General features: G+C 38.6%; 1 protein-coding gene across 4 annotated transcripts in view; it reads right to left on the reverse strand.

Moving 5' to 3' along the window:
- Positions 1 to 10741, reverse strand: part of LOC120451154 (extracellular serine/threonine protein CG31145) — a 65797-nt gene that overhangs the window by 48149 nt on the left and 6907 nt on the right. For all 4 annotated transcript variants that reach the window (XM_039634581.1, XM_039634583.1, XM_044006283.1 and 1 more), the window contains one exon: positions 788 to 817. The gene's annotated coding sequence lies outside the window, so the exon portion shown is untranslated. The remainder of the gene's footprint in view (positions 1 to 787; positions 818 to 10741) is intronic.

The following is a 10741-nucleotide window of genomic DNA, read 5'->3' on the forward strand; positions in this document are numbered from 1 at the left end:
TTTCGAAATTTGTTACTTAAGTATTTTTTCTTTGGCGATTGTTACAGACGAGCACGAATTCGAGGAAGACAACTTACTCAATATTCAATTAAAGCAACACACCTTTGATTACTGTAATAATTTTCTACTACCATTTTTATTACATTGAATTGCTGTATATTTTAAAGCACTAGAGAAAACACAACTAATTGCTATTCAATGTTATTCATCGCATATATGTATACGGCTCACCTTAAATAACCTTTGTTTTTTAATCACCCCCTAATTTATCTTGCTGTGCGCTGTTAGTTTAAACAATTCGCACATATTTCTTTGTATTTTATTTGCATTTTACCCATCGAACGTTGGTTGCCAGAGCCATGGGCAAACTTCACAGTATTTCTCTCTCTACTTTTTTTCAATATTTAGTAGGGTTTTTGGCATTTACAATGCGAGAGAGGTGTAGAAATAGGAGGATTTTCAATTTTTTACGTTGTGTATATATTTTTACTGTTTGGTACATATTTGAAGTTTTTCATTTTCGGACAGTGACACGGAAAGCCCCCGTCTGACACACAGAACAGAATGGCCATGAACCCAAAAAAAAGTGTGTGTGTAGGGTTAACAAATTACTTTTTATTAGAGCCCCGGCACATGACCAGGCCTTAACGAGACTTTGGGAAATTATCAGGGGCTTGTTGATGAAACGGATTGTGTGAAAATTTGACGCATATAATGTGTTGGGAATATATTTTTATATATTTTGATATGAGGTTGCAAATCAAAAGCAAATTCTCACTTCACTCACCTTAAACCCAGAGTCTCTACGTTGAAATGTCTGCAAAGAGAACAAGGAAATTGTAAACTTGATTAATATGCAAATGCCAGTGAGGGTGAGGGGGAGGGGCTTTGATTAACTGCTTAACCCAGTTTTGGTTTTGGTTTGTTTTCGTTTGGCTGCGAACAACGCTTCACACCGCCAACTTCCGCCTACAATTGAGACGGGCTGAAACCGCAAAACCAGTTTAATGCACTTGATGTGACACCGGCTGACAGACAGCCTGAGATTGAGTTTGCGTTTTTTAATGTTTTCATTTAGCATTCGGCAGATGTGTTGTGCCATCGGCACAACCGGTTGCCAATCCGTGAATTGCACAAGATATAAAACTTTAAGTGCATACCTGGCTAATTTAGATAATATGTATTAATTTCCAACCAGTTGTGGGTCACTCTTTAAAGCGGCTTAAATGCTGTTGATGATGGGGGTTAGGTTCTCAGTTTCTGAGGTTCTGAGGTTCTGGGGCTCTGAGGTTCCGCGGCTCTGAGAACCGCGCAGACTGGGTCACTTGATGATGTTAAGCGGCTTAAACGTTAATTGAATTAGTTTACAAGTAGCGCCCAACCCGGGGCTTGTGTTTGTACTTTGTATTTGTATTTGTTATTTGTCGGCTCTGCTCGATTCATTGGGGCAGAAGAGCAGCCCCACCACCCACCACCAACCACCCACTACCCTGCCTCCCCCCACCGCACGCTTAACCCACTTGTACAATTGCACTTGCACTTGATATACAATTAGATTCTTTGTAGCCGCAAAAGGCAAAAACAACTTCACTCTGCCGCTTATGCAGCTTTTCTCGGCTTTTTCCAGCTTTTCTCAGCCACCCAACGCTGCTCGCTCTAATGAATTTTTAATTGTTGGCATCTTGGCAAACTGCTTACATAATTGAACTATCGCGGTACGCCTGGTTAATTGTTTAATTAAGCCATTAAAACGCCATAAAAATAATAAGAAGGCCTAAGCGCAACTGAGACCGCTTGAATTACCTCAGTTGGCCAGCGGAATTTCAAGTGGCCTTTGACATGCGACATTTGCGCCCTCAAGATCGTATTATGTCTTGTAATTAAAGCCAGTCACTTTTATAACCCTAGTTACAGAAAACCCGAGGAGTCTATAGTTAAATGTAGAAAGTGTGATGAGATGCTAAGCAAATATTAAAGCTATGCAAATCAATAATTAACTTTCTTTGCCAGCACTTACATTACGCAACTACATATTTACAAAGCCTGCACAACACTTTGCTTAATCCTTCAGAATTTCGCCTAAAGGCCTCAATTAACCTTTGTCAACTTTGGCATCATTCCCAACACCTTTGTGATGGAACAAAGTCCATTAGATCGCCGTATATAGATGGATATTGGCCCATATTCCGAGTGCTCTGGCACATCTTTCATTCGCGTGACTTGTCAAATTTGTGACAGACAATGGCTGTGCCAAATAACTGGCATTGATGCGACAGGGCTCAGTACTCCGTACCCACCCACCCAGCAATCAGATTGCCCGGAGAAAATGCTATCAGTGGTGACAGTGGAGGTGGAAGTGGTGGCTGCAGGGAATAGAGCCGGGAAAGGGATAGGGAAATGAAAATGGCAACAATTGCTGTCACCATGACGATAAACGATAACAAATTCATTAATTAAAATTTAAGTGCACAACAACAAAGGAAAGATTGCCATGCAAATGGCTTTATCGCAACTCTGTGCATTCCGAAATTGATTTGCATTGCCAAAGAACACAAACACAAAAAAAAAAAGCAGAAAAAGGACAAAAAAAACGTGGACTTTAATATGCACAAAAAGAAACAATAATATGTCATGTTAATGACTCACTCATGTTCATCAATAAATTCGCGTAGCGCTGAAGGGTTAAAAATACCAGTGTCAAGAGATGACTAAAGCACTTGAAAGTTATCCACCAATTATGGAAAATGGTAAATTTTAATACATTTTCAATTTGTTTTACCGGTAATTTTATGTTGTTTCATTTTTTGTTTGACCCCCCACCACTTTTTTTTTCATCAAGCAGTTTATCATAATCACTTTATGGGCTGACTTTGTTTTCACTTTAATTAAATTTTATTAACATCAGCAATTTATGACACTTTTTTCTGTTTCAGCAAAGGTAACCACAAAAACGCCCAACCATAAATTGATTACATTCAAAAAACAAGAGAGAACGCTATAGTCGAGTTCCCCGACTATCTGATACCCGTTACTCAGCTAGTGGAAGGGAGAAGGAGAGTCTTAAACACAATTTTTGGCGGTTTGTAGGCGTTATAGTGGGCGTGGCAGAAAGTTTTTTGACAAATCAGTAGAAATTTACAAGACCAATATAAAAATGAAAAAATATCAAAACATTTTTCAAAAGTGTGGGCGTAGCAGCTTTGGGCGGTTTGAGGGCGTTAGAGTGGGCGTGGCAAAAAGTTTTTTGGCAAATCGATAGAAATTTACAAGACTAATACAAAAATGAAAAAATTTCAAAACATTTTTCAAAAGTGTGGGCGTGGCAGTTTTGGGCGGTTTGTGAGCGTTAGAGTGGGCGTGGCAACATGAATCGACAAACTTGCGCTGCTTCTATGTCTCTGGAGTCTGTATGCTTAATCTCAACTTTCTAGCTTTTGTAGTTCCTGAGATCTCGACGTTCATACGGACGGACAGACGGACAGACGGACAGACGGACAGACGGACAGACGGACGGACAGACGGACATGGCCAGATCGACTCGGCTATTGATCCTGATCAAAAATATATATACTTTATATGGTCGGAAACGCTTCCTTCTGCCTGTTACATACTTTTCAACGAATCTAGTATACCCTTTTACTCTACGAGTAACGGGTATAATTATTTAGGGAATTTAAAGCAAAAGGAGAACCGAATTTTTACCTCGGTCTTTGTGGTTAACGGACTTAAGCTGGCTTTAATTTCTTTGTTTGGTGTCCTTAGGCTAAATATAAATAAATTCTGGAGAAATTATAAAGCTATTTTTGTTTGCGTAAGCCGTTTACCCGGACTCTTATCTCAACTATGAAATATACTTTAAGACCTTAAGTTAAGCACTTTGTTGTGAGTATTTTTATATTTACATTTTAATTATAAACAGCTGCTGCGAGAACAAAAGATGAATTATTTTCATATCTTCATATATATATGCATATAACTGAGTGAATTTCAAGTAAATTTCCTACCGTTTAGCCAACTGAAATAACCCTTTATTGCTTAACTAAACACATAACATGGCAATTATGGCTTTTACCTGTGTAATGGCTCTCTGTCTCTAACCTCTATTAAAAATTCATTTGCATATCACCCATACGCCCTGTGTGACAATTTCATGCGACTTACGGCCAGAACTGACAAAATAAAGCAGACAAAGAACACCATTTGGGCACCCAATCCCATGGGCGTAAAATTGGAATAAAAAATTTGAACAATAACAACGGATAAACCAATTTAAAAAATACAATCTGCAAACCAAATCTGCACACACAGACGACATGTCATTTTGGAAAGAGAAACAGACAGACATACATACTCAGATGGCTACATTTTAAGCACATTCATGCCAAATAGTTTTTCTGCATTTTTTGCACACCAGCGAAATTGCAATGTGTGCCATGGGCACAGATCAGGAACTGGACCCTCCCACTCCCCGCAACAATCCTATTTTAATTGTTTAAGTGTCAGCAAAGCCAAAAATAAAAATGGATAAAAACGGAGGAGGGGAAACAGAAAGAATTAAATAAAAATCACGTGGAAAGTGTGCAATGCTTTTAATGAATTCAATAAAACTCAGATTGAACTTGCACCAGTTGGCACCCGTGCTTTGTTGTATTTCTTTTTTCTTTTTTTTTTTTAGGTGGCATGCCACAAGGCCAAATAAATGTTAATGAGGGGGACAAAAAGAATCTGGTTATATTCGATTCTATTGGGCGCGAAAAAGGGCAATAAAAAGCGGAGAAAATTCAAATAACCGCTGAGGACAAAAAACCCCTAAGTGAGACCAAATAGATTTACTTCTACGACGCGTCGGTTTTTTATTCTTTTTGCCGCTTTCTTTGCTGTGTTTGCTGAAAACTTTCGCTCTGTGCACAGACTAATTGAACTTTCGTTCAAACGCAAGTCATTAGAAAGCAAAAGCAGAACTGATTTTCCATGGGACCGATAAAAGGAAATTGAAACAAATAGTTGGCCAACGAATGGCAGGCTTATTCAAAACTCGACAAGCCCGCGAATGGAATGCAATTTAATTAAATGCTCTCATTGTATCGCCTTTTGTTCAGCTAATTGGGTTAAGTGCACTTCGCTTATCGACTTTAAACTTCCTGTGACTAATCAATCAGCGAAATATCTACACATTATTACTCTCGCTCAATGCAATTGTTTGAGAATTCCCCCATGGAACTAGATACTATATAAACAGACATACAGACATTGCACTGCAATTAAATTTGATAGCGAGTGGAAGGAAAGGAAGGGAGTCTGCAGACTGTCTAGAAATTGAAATCGACGCTCCAATTCAATTGACAACATGATGGAAATTTTATTTTTGGTATAAGCTAAACGAAAATAGCACACCCCACATAGAGCAAGCTACGGAATATTATATGTTATTTGTTACAAATACGTGAGTTGGAAAATTCTGTTTTATAATAGTCGCAACAGTTGGTTGTTCTAAACTGTGAAAGAAATAATATTTTAGTTATTAAGATATTGCGATAGCTACAAGATAGACATGTATCCAATATACCCTTACTGGCTCGCTTCTACCCATGCCCTAAGTAGTTCAATCGACATGAAGCTCCCTATTAATAGCTGCTAAATGAAAACGAAGAGCAGGGAGAGTGGCAGAGAAACCCCGAAAAATGTCACCTTGCATAGCGCAAATATTTGTGTGTATCTCTTCCTATCGCCCCCACTCGCAATTCAGTACCAATCGCACAAGCCAACTCCCCCGCCCTTAGTGCCCGTACTCCCCGCCAGGTGGCCGGCCCAGTAGTCTTGTCGAGGTGTGAAGAGCGAGCAAGAGCGACCGCAAAGGCAAACACAACGCAATCGCTGGCACGGCGCTGATGTTGTGTGTATATTTAATGTAGCTCAACTAAACCGAAATTCAAAGGCAAAAACAAAAATGCAGGAAAAAGAGCAGAGTAGCAGCAGAAACAAAGGCAAAACACAGGCAAAGGTCAATATTGAAAATTGATAAACAGCAGAAGCGCCAGCAAAATCACCAGTGGCAACGACGACAGCGGCAACAGCAAACAAAACAGAAATAAGTAACCTGAGCTCTATCAGCTCCGTTCGGTTCAGTCCTTGGTGGCGGTTTCATAATTAAAAGCAAACAATTGCGTTTTTTATTCTATTCCATCTCACTCTACACTCTCTCGCTTCCACTTCATCTATACATTTCCATTGACCACAAAACCGAAAATTCAATTTTGAATTAATTTGTTTTGCAGCAACTTTGTGGCAGTAACAAATACCAACAAAAACCCAAAAAAAAAAAAAAAAAAAAATAGTCGTCAGTGGCAAAATAATGGGGCAGCCTTATAAATGGGGCGGCTATTTTAAAATTGGAACAGACCCAAAACAAAATCAGCTCTAATTCGGTTATTTTTAATAATTTCACCAAGAAGGCTGGGCACGCAGATAATCAGCATAATGAGCAGTCAACTCGACTTGGTTTCATGTTAATTATAAGTTAGTCCCAAAAAACATGTTCTACAAACATTCAATTACTTCTGGATGCCCTACGATACTCAAAATGAATTGGTGTGGAAAGGGTTTCGCATTGCCATCCAACTCAATCACTCAATGAACTTTCAGAGCTTCTTCGCCTGAAATGAAATCAACTATAAACTATGATGTTCACTTGGTCATGATTCGAGGCCGTGCGTAAAATTAATTTTACGGCATGTTTTGGGCCAACACATGTGGATTGGCCAAGAGGCCAGATCCGAATCCGAATACGAAATGAAACACAACTCAACTCAACTCAACTCGAGTCGATTCGATTCGATACGATTCGATTCCAGTCGAAAAAAGTTTGCAGCTCGCCTTTTGAGTGCTGTTCATGTGTTCAGTTGGTTTGGAGCACCAGTTATGGTAAGTGCATTTATTTCACTTTATTTTCAACATTTATCGGCATTCTGCACTTTTGTTCATTTTGTGCAAGCCAAATCCGCAACGGAAGTTGCAGGCAATCAGCATTTTTGTTGTTACTGAAATTGCAATGAAATATGTTTTATAAGAAAATTTGTACAGCTTTCGATGGAATTGCAGTAATGCATTTTCCAAATTTAATTTTAAGCTCGGTCGCGTCATGCTCCAGCAAAGCCAAACAAAAACACAATGCAAAACAATCATCTTTTTGCGTAAATACATTTTTTTTTCTCCGCTCGGCATATCATGCGATATACTATACTGCCCAGTACATTTCCAATAGCATATAGCAATATATGTACAGCAAATGCCATATCTGTATGTCCGTGTCGCTAGCCGGACGCATTTTTAGCTACTAGCTGCCATTCTATCTCTCAATAAAATTTTATTGCATCATAGTTTTTTGTTGTGTCGGATGTATCGTTCGAATTTAAACAGATCAACATTGAATTGCATTTGTATGTGGCAGAATTTTCTGTTCTTGCCTTTGCCCAAGAAATGTTTGTATATAAAGATTTAATGGCCACAACAGAAATAATTACATCAACGCAAGGCAGAAATGCTTTGAGGAGCTAAACAAATTATTAGCCAAGTGCATTTCTAACTGAAAATTCAAACGGCAAACGTTCAGATAGCATAGCAAAAAAAATCTATTTTAATTAAATTATATTTCATGTTTAAACATGTATTGTAATGTATTTAAAAATATCTCAATTGTATGCCAAGAAGACTTGCAAGTAAATAAAATAGGGTCATTGCATATTTTTGACTTTTATTTAGCATATATTTTTTTCTCGGTGCACCGAATGAAATGTATTCATTCAATAGGGAAAGGTAATTCGGATCGCATTTTGAACTTGAAATTCAATGCTCTTAATGGGCCAATAAATTTGCTTACCTAAAGGCCTTCAAAAACGAATGTCAGTTCGAAAATGCATCTATTAGCCACACCTGGATGCAAACTCAAAGTGAAAAGCTAAATAACTATGCACAAGTCAGTGAGAAGTGCTTCAAGCTAGACTAAAGTCTAAGTATTTATCAGACAAACGTAACTATTTTTAACTTCCAGTTTAATTATATCCCATATGTAAGCCATGCGATCAATCTTCTGCTGTTCATCTTGATTAAATCAATTTAGGTTTAATTAAACAGCGTATCCACATTTAAAAATACCCAAAAGTAAAACATTTTGACTGGAACCTCGCAAATTCATTACATTTCAATCAGGTTTTGGGTTAACTGTCAAAGTCAATTAAGTTTCCTGGAAAAACAAGTTTTTTAATACGCTCTTTAAATACCCTGAACCTGAAGAAAATTGTAAATGGTAATACATGTTGAGTGTAACTAACAAATACAAAAAGAAAGAAACGGAGAATGGTGATAAATTTGTTTACTGTAATGTCCCCTGAGGTTGACATTTTAACATGAACATGAATTAGGTGAAGTAAAAATACCTCATATATAAAAGCTAGTTATTTGTGAGCAAATGCCTAAGCTGAAAATAATACGTTTGCGTTTACCAATTCACCGTCATATATCAAATTTGACATTTGAGCTCATTTGAACTAGGAACTTGTTACCCTAGCTAAGTGGTAATTTATGAAGCAAAATTATTTTTTAAGCAGAGAGAGATTTTTCATGATTTTTGTTAAGACATCACATTGTTAGCATTTCGTGTTAATCACTTCGTTTTCACTTAAAGCCTTCAGTTACACAAGTTAGGGTACGCAAAGAGACACCTTTAAGCATTACTCATTAGGCGAAGCCGAGTGGAATTGGCTTCAACCGAAAGTGGCACCCCAAGGTGGCCCCATGTCTGCCCTCCGTTGCCACACACTCCAATGAAAAGTAGTGGAGAGGGGTAGGGGCAGGGGTCAGATGTGGGCGGGCGGATGGCAGGGGTCAAAGCTCTAGCCACGCCCACTTAGGGCTGAGCTGCAGCTGCGCTTGTTAAGTGGATATTTTAAGGCTGGGCTTTGGCTGTTGCCTTTTTAAGTACGGGTATTTCAGAACCGAAAAAATAGCAGGGAAGCAAAACCAAAACCAAAAAAAAAAAGGCGAGTTATAATAAAAAAAACTGTAGGAGCAACTCAAGCATGGCCAAAACGATGTTGCTGCAATCGGACAGAAAACGCACGTTGGGAGAAAGGTGTAGAGCCACAATAGTGCTGGCTTATTTCTACCATCTAGCACCCATATCCACCTAGACATTCTATAAGATTTAATTACAACCTGCAAAATGGGCGAGAGGAACAAAAAAAAAGAAAAAAGAATACAGTAGAACACAAGAAAGAAGCTAAAGAATCTGGCTGCACAGTTACGCTTTTGTGTTTGCAACCTTTTGACTGCCTAAATGCTGCCCCGTTTCTTGGCCCCCATTTTCGTTGGCATTGTTCTGTTTCTGTTTCAGATTCTGCCAGTTTTGCTCTTGCTGCTGCTTTAGCTTCTGCTCGACTTCTGCACTTCTACTACAAAAAGGTTTGACACAGTTTCTGGGGCCATTTCGCTCTGCTCTTTAAATGCCATTTAAGCCGTGTATTTTTTCAGCGACCGCTGCCAGATGCCTTTATTCATCAGTTAAGAAAGCAACTGCTATTTCTACTTCTACTTCTACACAAGAACGAAAGCTGTGCCGAAAATTCCGAGTCATGTTCTGGAAAGCGTAACAAAAGCCGCAAGAAAGTATCTAGCATAAAGACAAACCGTATGTGTGTAACTACACTACATATGTACATACATATGTACATCTGTATCTCTGGAGTATCTGGTAGCGGTAGTCTACTAAAGCCAAATTATATCTGACACACGAAATAACACACTGCATGCGAAGCCAAACACAACAAAGTCGACCCACAGACACATAAAGGCATTTTAATAATGCGTATCGTTTACACTAAGCAAAGTAAGTGCCATAAGTTTTATAACTCATTAACCTTTCCGAGCGGACCAGAACCGAACTTTCCACCCCAGATGTTCTTGTGTTTGTTCGAGTGTTTGTATCTGTGTTTGCCCCATCGTGTGGCGTTCTATGTCACCGGCTCAAAGAACACAGACAACATGCTGACAAGACGACCAACAATGGCAGCAGCCCAATTCTGGCCAAGTATCTTCAAGATATATATATGTATATACAAACACACGCAGACATTCTGGATTTCTGTCTTCCCGAGCTTCGTTTAATGCGCTTCATTAGCTTAAGTTGCAAACACATCGAACAATGATTTTCACTTTTCCATCAAGCCATCAGGCATCAGGCCTGTTAGAACGATATTTCTGATTAATCATGCACTTAAATGATACGATACCACGGGCATGTGTACTTTGTATGGCCAGTTAATGAAAGAATCCGGACAATATGAACTGAAATTCCAACGCCCCGTTAACGGTCAATGCAGTTTACAATAAGGCGAGAAACGAAATCAGGCCAATGACCGATTAGAAAACTCCCAGTGGTATGACACTTTTAAGCCCGGTCAGTTTTTGGTCACTACTCAAATTCGATATTTAAGAGCTGTGGGAAATATTTTATAATTAAAACGAATGGAAAGTGGCTTATATCATTCACTCTATATATCAACTTGGAGAACAGCATAAAAGTATCTTTCTTGTATATAAGTAAATAGCTTACATCATCACGTTTTTCAATATTGTTTATTTATTTTTTAGCAGTGTACTCATAGCTGGCGGCAATCAAAACAAACATAATTTCCCGCTGGAAGTACTCTCTCTCTCTTAGCCATATATGATACAACAACTTTAGCCT

Source organism: Drosophila santomea, chromosome 3R (genome assembly GCF_016746245.2).
Source record: "Drosophila santomea strain STO CAGO 1482 chromosome 3R, Prin_Dsan_1.1, whole genome shotgun sequence".
NCBI lineage: Eukaryota > Metazoa > Arthropoda > Insecta > Diptera > Drosophilidae > Drosophila > Drosophila santomea.